Here is an 11345-nt window from a genome sequence, read left to right on the forward strand (position 1 = left end):
ATCAATGGGTGATTGATGTTGAGAGTGAAACGGATTGATGAATTCCTCTTCAGTAGAGGCAGCAGGGGTATTGACAGCATTTGACGAGGAAGGCTGACATTCATCATACTGTGGTCATTGCACAAAAGTGTCTTCCTCATCGCATATCATCTTCGTAGCAATTCTTTCCTCAACTTCTGCAAAATCCAGATAAGGTATGTTAAAAGATTTAAAAAGTCTATCATAGTCGAAAACCCCAGCGGGTCCCGTGCTTGGTTTTGGTGATTTGTAACTTGTGATATCAGTGTTACACACCACCTCAACCTTGCTGGTCGATGTATTAAAGACCCGTCTGTTGGGAGTTCCAACAACGTATCCGACTAAGATTCCTTCGTCGGCTACTTCACCAAATTTAGAATTGGTCTTTAATATCGAACACGGGGACCCGAATGGTTCAAGACCACTCAAGTTGGGCTTTCTCCCATGCATAAGTTCATAACAGGTTTTATTTAATCTTTTAACAGTTAACACTCTATTAAGGATATAACAGGCTGTTGCAACAGCTTCAGCCCAGAACACCATGGGAAGTTTTGAATCAGCCAGCATGGTTCTGGCTCCTTCAATTAAGGTTCTGTTCTTCCTCTCAGACACTCCATTTTGTTGCGGTGTATACGGTGCGCTGTATTGGTGTTCTATCCCTTCTGTAAGCAGAAGATCTCCATCTCATAGTTCTTGAACTCAGTTCCATTGTCACTCCTGATGAATTTAACCCGTTTCCCCATGATATTCTCAACCTTGGTAATCAAATTCTTTACCATCTGCACTGTTTCATCCTTTGACTTCAGGAAATATACCCAGGAATATCGAGAGAAATCATCAGTGATCACCAAGCAGTAAGATGTTCCTCATAGACTTTTTACATTCACGGGACCGAAGAGATCCATGTGAAGTAATTCTAGGGTACTGACAATTGAATTGACCTTCTTGGTGAGATGGGATTTCTTGTGTTGCTTTCCCTTTTTGCATGATAAGCATTTGTCTTCAAAGTTGAAATTCTTCAAGGGAACACCCAGCACAAGCTCATTTTTGACAAGGTAGTTCATTTTCCGAAGATGAATATGCCCCATTCTCCTATGCCACAACTCGGACTCCGATTCAGTTGCTTTTGATAGAAGACACGATTCTTCTGTGGCCATCTCAGTCGACCTCATATCCATGATATACGTATTCTTCACTCTTGGAGCCTTCATAACAATCCAATCCTCTGGTATCTTGAAACCAGGATATAGCACGATCGCCTCATTCTTTGTAAAATATACGGTGTACTCTTTGTCACAGATCTGCGAAACACTCAGCAGATTGTGCTTCAGTTCATCAACAAAATTTACTTTCTCCAAAGTCATCTTTCCATTCGACACCGTCCCTATTCCTGTAATCCTTCCACCGCTCTCTCCTGCGAAACTCACTCTTCCTCCTTGAACAGGTTTCGAGTCGTGTAACAATTTCTTGTTACCCGTCATGTGCCGGGAACAGCCGCTATCCACAACCCATTGATTGTTGGCAGCCCTGTTCAACTGTTCCTGCACGATTAAAACAGATCATTAAAATCTGGGGACCCAAGACCGATTGGTCTTGGGTCGATACATTCCGTACCTTGGCTGTCCAAAGTTAGTATCATAATAATTTCTGTGAGTCCTAACAGGATACCTTCTTGTGGATTGACTATGAGGCCATCCAAACCTTCGTGAATTAAAAGAATTATTACTTATGGTTTGGTTGTTAGTAGTGAAAAACTGAGATCTATTTCTTTGAAAACCTGAATTAGACCAATTTCTGAATTTTGATGGGTTTTCAGTTTTAACATTTCCGTTAGTTCTTTTCTCAGATTTTGAAAGCCTCACACCTCTGAATTTCTGCTTCAGAGGGCAATCAGCAACAAGGTTTCCTAATTGATTACATCTGAAACAACTCCTGTGTTCAACTTTCTTATCAAAAGTTGTCTTAGATGTTGAGGCTGTATTACTGCCCGTTTGTCTCACATATGGTGGGACATACGGGTTTAGTGGAGACTTCTTTTCAGATGTTTTATTTTTCTCTCCACTTTTTGGTAACACTTCCTCTTGTTTTGTCTCACTCGACTCAGATGACTTGTCTGAGTTTGATGAGACAGGACTCGGAGCAGAAATCTTAACACTAGTAACAGGCTTACTTGTTTCGCCTTTACTAACTTCTGGTTCTTTAATCGTTACTTTAACCGGAACTGTCTGACCATAGTCAACATCGACATATTTCTGATTACTAGGGTCATAAGTGTAATTATGATTGAAAGGTGGTGGAACTTCATGATAACCAATTCCTCCCCTTTTTGGGGATCCTTGATCACTAACGAGGTGATCAAGTATAGCGGAGGAATTTCTGAATTGCTCAAGTTTCCTGTTAAGTTCCACCACTTTCACCTGGTGATCAGCTATCTGTTTATCCCTTTCAGCTATTAGTTTGGTTTTCTCTTCTAGAACTTCATAGCTAAGATCAATCACTTGAATTTTTTCAGCAAGCTTTGCTTTAAGACTTTTAATATCTTTTTCACTAGCTTTAATTTTTTACTTTGTAACTATTTTCTCTAGCTTTAGTGAAATGATGATCTTCTTTTAAAGTTTTAAATTGCGCATCCAAACTAACAAACTGATCAGTTATAGTTGTCAGTTGTTCAGACAGATGTTCACACTTAGTACAAGGGAGTTCGGTACTTATCTCGAAGAGCTGGTCTGCCACATCTGCCATGTAAGCTTCATTTTCGCCAGTTCCCTTCTCACTATCTGCAGTTTCGATGTTTGCCAAGTTGGCCTGTTCAAATACTTCTTCAACATGCAGATTCCAGTTGTACTCCTTGTTCTGTCTGGAAATCATGGCTCTATAGTCATTACCACTACCACTCTGCTGTGTAGATCTGTTTTGACTGCGTTCTACACGTTCATTTTTGCATTCTTTTGCAAAGTGGCCATTCTGCTGACAGTTGTAACAGCGAACCTTCGACTTATCAAACCCTGGCCTCTCACCGACAAACTTCCTGCCAGTCTTCTTCATGAACTTCTTAACCCTTCTCACAATCATAGCCATCTGCCACTGCAGATCCATCTCCTCCAGATCATCAGCATTGATCTGATCATAGTCTTCATCCAAAATTGCAGGATCAACAATCTTACCCTGAATGTAATTCTCATACGAAGCAATAAAAGATGCATAGAGAGCAAACTGTTGTTCAGCAGATTTAACACTCATGGGCATCTTCGAGTAGTTGTTGTTTGAAACACTTGGGGAAAAACTACTCTTGGTCGCTTGAGGTTGAGAAGCATTTGATCCTCCAGCTACAAAGCACACATCACCGTTCATGTTGAGAGATACATGTCCTTCATGTGTTGAGCTAGCGCCTGACTCTCCCTTAGAGTAATAAGCAGATGATTCAGTTTTCGAACTTGATCCTGAGTTAACCTTTGCACCATACATACCCGGATCTTGAACCTGATCGGTAGGTGTTTCCTTTCGTACCATGTTCAGTTCAAACGTTCTTAGCTTGTTAACTGCTGTCTCCAGGTCATAGTCAGCAAAGTCTTTGTCTTCTCTCATCAACACAGTATACATCTCCCATTTCGGTGGGAGAGCATCAAGAAGCTTTTCAACAATCTCATCTTCTTTGTAAACAATTGAATAGTTGCTGAGTTCAGTCATCAAATGATAATATCTAGTGATGATATCATCAAGTGATTCATTCTTCAGATACTTGAAGACCGAGAATTGGGTTTTTAGAAGTTTAATCTTCGATGCACGAATTCCCACATTGCCCTCAAACCGGTTTTCAAGCGCTTCCCAAACCTCTCTGGCAGTTTTATACTTTCTGAAAGTGTGCAGAATCTCTTGTGGAAGAGCCATTGTAATTGCTGCATGAGCTTTGCTTTCTGCCTCATACATTTTCTTCTCTTCTTCTTCCATCTCTTTGTATTTCTTGATCTGATCACGACCCTCATACTCAGCAGTAGGTGGAATGTAACCATCTTGTATGCACACCCACATCTTAGCATCTTTGTACTTGACATATTGTTCAAAACAATCTTTCCACGCTACATAATCGGTTTTCTTAAGCATCTTCGGTGCCTTTGTAGCCGAACCCGCTTCCACTTCCATCTTAACTAGTTCCGTAATGTTTATTGAAGACATCTTTCACAAAAACCCAAAGAAACTCGAAAAATAAAAATTTATTTTAAACAGTACTGTAGGCGAAGTTGTGGATAACTTCGCCTAAGTCTGAACTTCGCTGATTCTGAACTTCGCTTCCTTTTTAAATTCGCCTGATTCGGCGAAGTTGTGAATAACTTCGCTTGAGATAAGCGAACTTGTGAGGTAGGCGAAGTTAAGGGTAACTTCGCTTGAGATAAGCGAACTTGAGAAGGTAGGCGAATTTGTGGATAACTTCGCTTAACCTTATATCTTCGCTGAAACCCTACGAACTGTGACGGCAACTTCGCCTGATGAACACGATGAATATGCAGGTTTGATTTCTGGATTTTTACGAGGTTTGTGAAGGTGTTATGGGTTGTTTATGATTGTAGGAGATGAGTATGAAACAAAAACTCAGAAAACTCGTCCCGCGAATAGTCGAACGGAACGATTTCTACACCCGCGTGATAATCCCGAACCACACAATCGAGCAAAAGCACTGATACCAATTGTAGGTTCCCAGCCGGATCTACACGAGATATCGCGTTCTACGTAGGTGCGGAATCCCTACGTAAGACGTTACGAGTATAGAAAACGATACGAGCTAACACACGATACGATAATCAAACACACGTTGTATTCCAACCATAAACACGTGATACTATGATCACTGAATACAAACTCTCTGACTCGAATACACGAATAACAAACTGAATTCTTCTTACTCTCAGCCGTAACCTAGCTAAATATATAGGCGACAACTTCGCCTGGTAAGTTCAGGCGAAGTTGTTCCTAACTTCGCTTGTTCCACAAGTTCGCCTATAACTAGCGAACTTGTGATAACTTCGCTTACATACAAAACTCAAATCTAACTAACACGATTACAGACACTCGACACTGAACTACTGACATCATGCACCAACATATATACTCTTCTAGGATACCATCCTTTAGTCAACAAAGAGGTAACCTTTATATTCATATATCCTTAGACACTAACCTTGGTTTTACGCATGATACAGGTATTAATCAAGCCATGGCCAAGGAATTACTAAAACTAAAGGATATGATATCCAATGTTCCAGGAGGGTCCGGACCATTTTTGAAATTCCGGAGGGAAGTCATAAACTATCCAGGTTTACTCTGTCGATATGTGATGCTGAAATCCCAAAGCGCTTTCAACCCCTCCCCCCAAACCTGAAAGTGTACGATGGCATGACTGATCCAGAGGAGCATGCGGCTCAGTATAAGGAAAGAATGAAAATCAATCCCATTCTGGAAATACTTAAAGTAGCATGCTTGTGCAAAGGTTTTAGGTCCAAACTGTCTGGATCTGCTCTCAAGTGGCTGCTAAGTCTTCCTCCTTATTATTTCTTCATGTTCTCACCTAGTTAATTTTTTCAATAATTAGTTTTCTTGTAGTAAAAACTTTGAAAAATTACCTAGTGATTTATACCGTGTTGTCCAACCTCATGATAAATCCTTAAGGGACTTTGTCACCAAGTTTGGAAGGGAGGCCTTGGAGATCCCAAATCTTGACATGGCTACGGCTCTTGAAGTGTTCAAAATGAGACTGCAAAAGGACTACCTATTTTATAATGATCTTGTTATGACCTCGTGCAGGACATTAGATGCATTCAGAAATAGGGCACTCAAATTCAACAGACTAGAGGATGCCAAAAGGATCCAGGAAATACTGGGTACTTCAACAAAACAGGACCCGCTCGATAAGAAACAAGGATCCTCCTACTAGAAAAACTATTCCAAGCCCTATTCAATGTTCAACAACCAAAGCATCCATGCAGTCAAAGAAGACGAGTATGAAGAGGAATATCCAAGTATATTAGAGTATTGCTTTTTCGTTGATACTCCTGGCCTAATATGTGCCATAGGAGATATAGGAGAAAAAGCAAGGTGGCCTCAAAAGAATTAAAAATCAGCATTCTTTAAGGATAAATCCAAATGGTGTGCATACCACGAAGACTTTGGCCACATGACTGATGATTGTATTGGTCTAAGAAGAGAAATTGGGTTTTTCCTAAGAAAAGGTCACTTCAAAGAGCTAATGGGAAGAAAGAAATCAAGGATCCAGGATCCTAAACAAATCTCACAGAAGGCTGCTCCACCACCACCCGATGCACAGATTATCAATTTTATCTCCAGAGGTTCAGACCTATGTGGAACCTCATTCTCCTCAGAAAAACGACATGCTAAAGAAAACAAATTTGAGAATGGAGAAAGACCCATCATGACAACAACTTTAACCAATCAAAGGGTCATAACCGTCGACGTACCATCAATGTATTAAACTTCCAACCCCGTGGTGAGTAGGGAAGATTGGCAGTGATCAAGCTGAGGTGAGGAATTACTACACTTCATCCATGAAGCCAGTAGCAAAGCATACCATCGTATAGCAATCAAAGAACAATTCCAAAGAGGTGCTAGAAGCAAGGGAGAAGGATCTTAAAGAAGTATCCTTGGACCCAGAGGATCCAGATGTAAAGGTGTATTTAGGATCCTGTATCCCCAACAATATTGAAGAGGATCTGATATCCTTCCTCAAACAAAGGAAGACCACTTTCGATTTCAAACACTCTAACATGACAAGTATCTCTAAGGAAATTATTACGCATAAGTTAGGGGTAGATACTTCTATCAGGCCTGCCTACCAGAAACAGAGGAAATTTGTGCTTGGAAGAAATATCATTATCCAAGAAGAAGTCAAAAAACTTCTCAAGGAAGGTATGATTAGAGAGGTAAAGTATCCAAGATGGTTAGCCAATGTAGTGGTTGTTTCTAAGAAAAGTGAAAAGTGGAGGGTATGTGTCGACTTTACTGATTTAAACAAGGCATGTCCCAAGGATCCTTTCCCCTTAGCACACATTGACTCCATGGTGGATGCTATGGCAGGACATGAGATGCTCACCTTTATGGATGTTTTCTCTGGATTTTAGCGAATTCATATGGAACCATTTGATCAAGAGGATGCAACATTCATGACTCTACTGGCATATATTCTTATATTGCTATGCCATTCAGATTAACAAATGCAGGGGCAACTTACCAAAGACTGGTCAACATGATGTTCAAGGATCAGTTAGGAAAGACTATGGAAGTCTACATAGATGACATGGTGGTCAAGTCAAAGAAAACTAAGGATCATCTCAAAGATCAAGAAGAAGCATTCAACATCCGATCAATACAATATGAAGCTCAACCCATCAAAGTGCCATTTTGGTGTCAAGGCTGGAAAATTCCTAGAATATATGGTGACTAAAAGAGGAATAGAAGCAAGTCCTGAGCATATTGAAGCCATCATTAATTTAAAGTCTTCGGTGAATGCTAAAGATATCCAAAGACTGATGGGAAGGATTGTTGCCTTGAGTAGATTTATCTCTAGATCTTCAGAGAGGTGAAAAGACTATGATATCTTGGGTAAGAATAAAAACTTTGAGTGGACTCAAAAGGATGAAAATGCGTTGAAGGCTCTTAAGGATTATCTATCCTCAGCACCAGCCTTGATGAAACCAGTAGTTGGTGAACGTTATCCTTGTACTTAGCCGTCTCAGGTAATGCGGTTAGTGTTGTGCTAGCCAAAGATCATGAAGGACAACAACATCCGGTATACTATGTAAGTAAAAGTATCTTAGACGCCGAGGTCAGGTATTCTCATCTTGAGAAGGTAATACTTGCTTTAATTATGGCCTTAACTAAGTTGAGACATTATTTAAAACCCATACTATTGTTGTAAGACCTAACTATCTTGTTAAGAATGTGCTTAGAAAACTATAAATGTCAGGTAGGATGGCCAAGTGGGTTGTGAAGTTGAGTTATTATGATATTTATTATGAGCCTAGAACAACCATCAAATCACAAGCGCTTGCAAACTTTGTGGCTGATTTTAGTAGTGACATGCAAAAAGAAGCTGATCTATGTCCAACAACTTGAAGAAACCAAGGATCCTTGGATCCTTTTAATAGATGGTGCATCAAATGTAAGAGGAACAGGACTAGACATAATACTAAAATCTCCATAGGGAGAGATAATACCCCAGTCCATAGCCTTTGAGTTCCAAGCTACCAACAACAAGGCAGAATATGAAGTACTTATTGCATGTTTACTTCTAGCTAAACAATTGAGGATCAGGTATCTTCAGATTTACATAGACTCTTTACTGATAACTAACCATTTTAACGGTTCTTACACTGTTAAAGGTGAAAATATGATCAAATATTTAGAAAGTGTGAAGGAGTTAGCAAAATCCTTTGAAATATATAGTATTATTCAGGTACCAAGAGAGGAAAACACTAGGGTAGATGCCTTAGCAAACTTAGCATCATCTCTGAAGATTCAGATGACATAAAGATACCCATCATTCACATACAGTCTCGGGCAATTGGGGAACAGGAAGCAATGGAGATAACAACGGAATACCGTGTAAGTTCAAAGGATCCTTCATCCTCTCTAGAAGTAGGATCGTGGATCCTTATAGTCAAGAAATTCCTCCAAGGAGAAATTCCTAAAGGGGAAAATCCCAAAGCTTTTAGAATGAAGGTATCACAATTTATTATTTTACAGAATACTGTATATAGAAAATCTCTTGCAGGTACCTACTTGAGATGCATTGAAGATCCAGAAATACAAGAAGTGCTTAAAGACTTCCACGAAGGTGATTGTGGTAACCATACAGGAGGCAGAGCACTGTTTTCTAGGATACTTAGAACAGGTTACTTCTGACCAACAATGAAGAAGGATGCTATGGAGTATTCAAGGAAATGTGATGCTTGATATGTTGTAAAACGCACTTGTTTTCCGCACCTTTTATCATCATTTTAATTGCTTAATTATCCAATAAATATTAATTTTTAACTTGTTTTGACGTGCTCTTACAAAGTTATATATCTTTCGTAGTTTGCGGGTTTTAAAGAGAAAAAGAACCGAGTTTTTGCAAGACTTAAAGGGCCTTTTTGATCAAATCTTGAAGAACCAAGTTGAAGCCCGACCCAAGCCCACTAGTGCAAACCCTTACATGAATATTATATATTAAACATATAAAAAATAAAACCCAAGCACCTCTATATGCTTCCATGCGGCAACTGTTAATCAAGAAAAAAAATATAAACCAAAACCCTAGCCTCTTGGTCCGATCGGAATTGGTGGACAAAAAAAGTAATAAATATATAAACCCAATTGTTGGGTGTTGTATAAAGTTGGCGTTAGGTAGCAGCAAGAAAAAAATATATAAACCACCAAACCTCCATAAGTGTACGGCCAGCATAGGAACAAAAGAAAATAATATAACATTTACCTCTAGTTCCGATCAGCAGCCTACACACCAAGAGAGAAAATTATTTTGTGAAGTTTTGAAGCTAAGGAAGAAGAAAGGAAGCCAAGGAGAATTTGGGACAGCAACTAGGGAGTATTATACATCATACATCTCGGCTCTAATCAATAGTATAACACTCATAAACTTTGCTTTCTTGATTATGTTCATAACTATCTTGATTTGGATCTTTAAAGTTAATTGTTTTGCAACTGAGTTAAGGATTAAGTTGTTATTGGTTATACTTGATTTTGGATTGAGTTTAATTATGATTTGGTTGAGTATTATGATTGTTATCTTAAGTGTTCGCTGCTGTCCAAAAATTATGTGGGGCTAAACTTCTTAGTTCTACCTAGGTTTGATGATTATTGTTCGGTTTTGATGGGTTGAATGGATTGTTTGGTTAATATGACTTGAACTGTTATTGAATGTTTGGTTTAATGATGAATTAGGTTTTGTTTAATGGCTACCATATTATTAATATTATCTCATAATCTCGTGCTTCAATTGATTGAATTGGTTTTGATTGATAGTTACATGTTCAAGTCTTTACTTTGTGTTTAGAGTTTGTTTGCGGTAGTTACAACCGTAGGGTTTTGTTGAGATTATTTATTGATATAATTCAGCGAGTAAACACCTTATTAGAGACCGAGAGGTGATAGGAAGTAAAGTCGTCTCATAGATTTTGCTTGTTAGGATTAGGATTGCGCGAAAGCGGGTTCGGTTCTTGTCGGGTTTAGGTTTGTTAGTGATTAGTTGGCCTAGTTTGTGTTAAACCAAATTGTTCCTCTATCCTTGGTTGTGTAGTATTCGTTCCCATTAGGGTCGTGTGTCGGTGAGTCCGAGAGGAGAGTCGACATTAGAACACCTTAGCATTCGTTTACCGGTTTGTTCTTAAAATCAATTAAGTGTAAGTTAGGGTTTGTTAGTGAGACCGAAAGGTGATCTAGCTTTCTTGAGCGAACCTTAGTTGTTTCATCTTTAGATACCAGTGTCGTTAGATCATTCAATCCATTAGCTTGATAGACCGTCAATTTGATTCTTACCTATGTAGACGTTAGTTAAGTCTCTAAATTAGGAAAGTTTTGTCAGTCAGTTCCGTCAGTCCAGTTAATTAATTAGTTAAAGTAATTTAGATCAAGTAGTTCAATTTATTAAAAACCAATTAAAAAGTATTATTCTTAGGAAGGTCTTGTTAAGGGTTTAGTGATCACTAGGCATTCTCGTGTGTCCTTGTGTTCGATACTAGGACTTCTTAGGTCTATACTACTTGTGACTGGTACACTTGCCGGTTGTTTGTGGTGTTATTAGGAGTTTCCGTTTTAAATTTAAACTTTAGTTGTGAGTCCCATAGAAAGAGCACTCATTAGACACACATCAATGCTTGTCAAAGACATGACAACATTCTTCATCAGTCAGCATAACCTATGTATCATATATCCTCGTCATGTCCTTTCTGAAATGGGGAATGGATATTGTAGGCAAGCTACCCAAGGCACTAGGTGGAAAGTTCTTTATGCTTGCTATGACAGATTACTTCTCAAAGTCGATTGAAGCAGAAGCATTTGTTCAAGTCTGTGAAAGGGAAGTTATATCATTCATTAAAAGAAATATTATAACTAGATTTTGTATCCCATCTGAAATTGTTTGTGATAATGGATCCCAGTTTGTTGGGTAAAGAACTACCAACTTTTGTGACATGTGGGCATCAAGATGATAAATTCTACACCAGTTCATCCTCAAGCCAATGGTCAGGTGGAGTCAAACAAAAAGATTATCATCAACAACTTGAAGAAGAAGAAGCTAGGATCCAAGAAAGGCAATTGCGCTG

The sequence above is a fragment of the Bidens hawaiensis genome, unplaced genomic scaffold (assembly GCF_021521415.1).
Source record: "Bidens hawaiensis isolate Kalapana, Puna unplaced genomic scaffold, B.hawaiensis_p1.1 tig00018229_1, whole genome shotgun sequence".
In the NCBI taxonomy this organism is placed as follows: Eukaryota; Viridiplantae; Streptophyta; class Magnoliopsida; order Asterales; family Asteraceae; genus Bidens; species Bidens hawaiensis.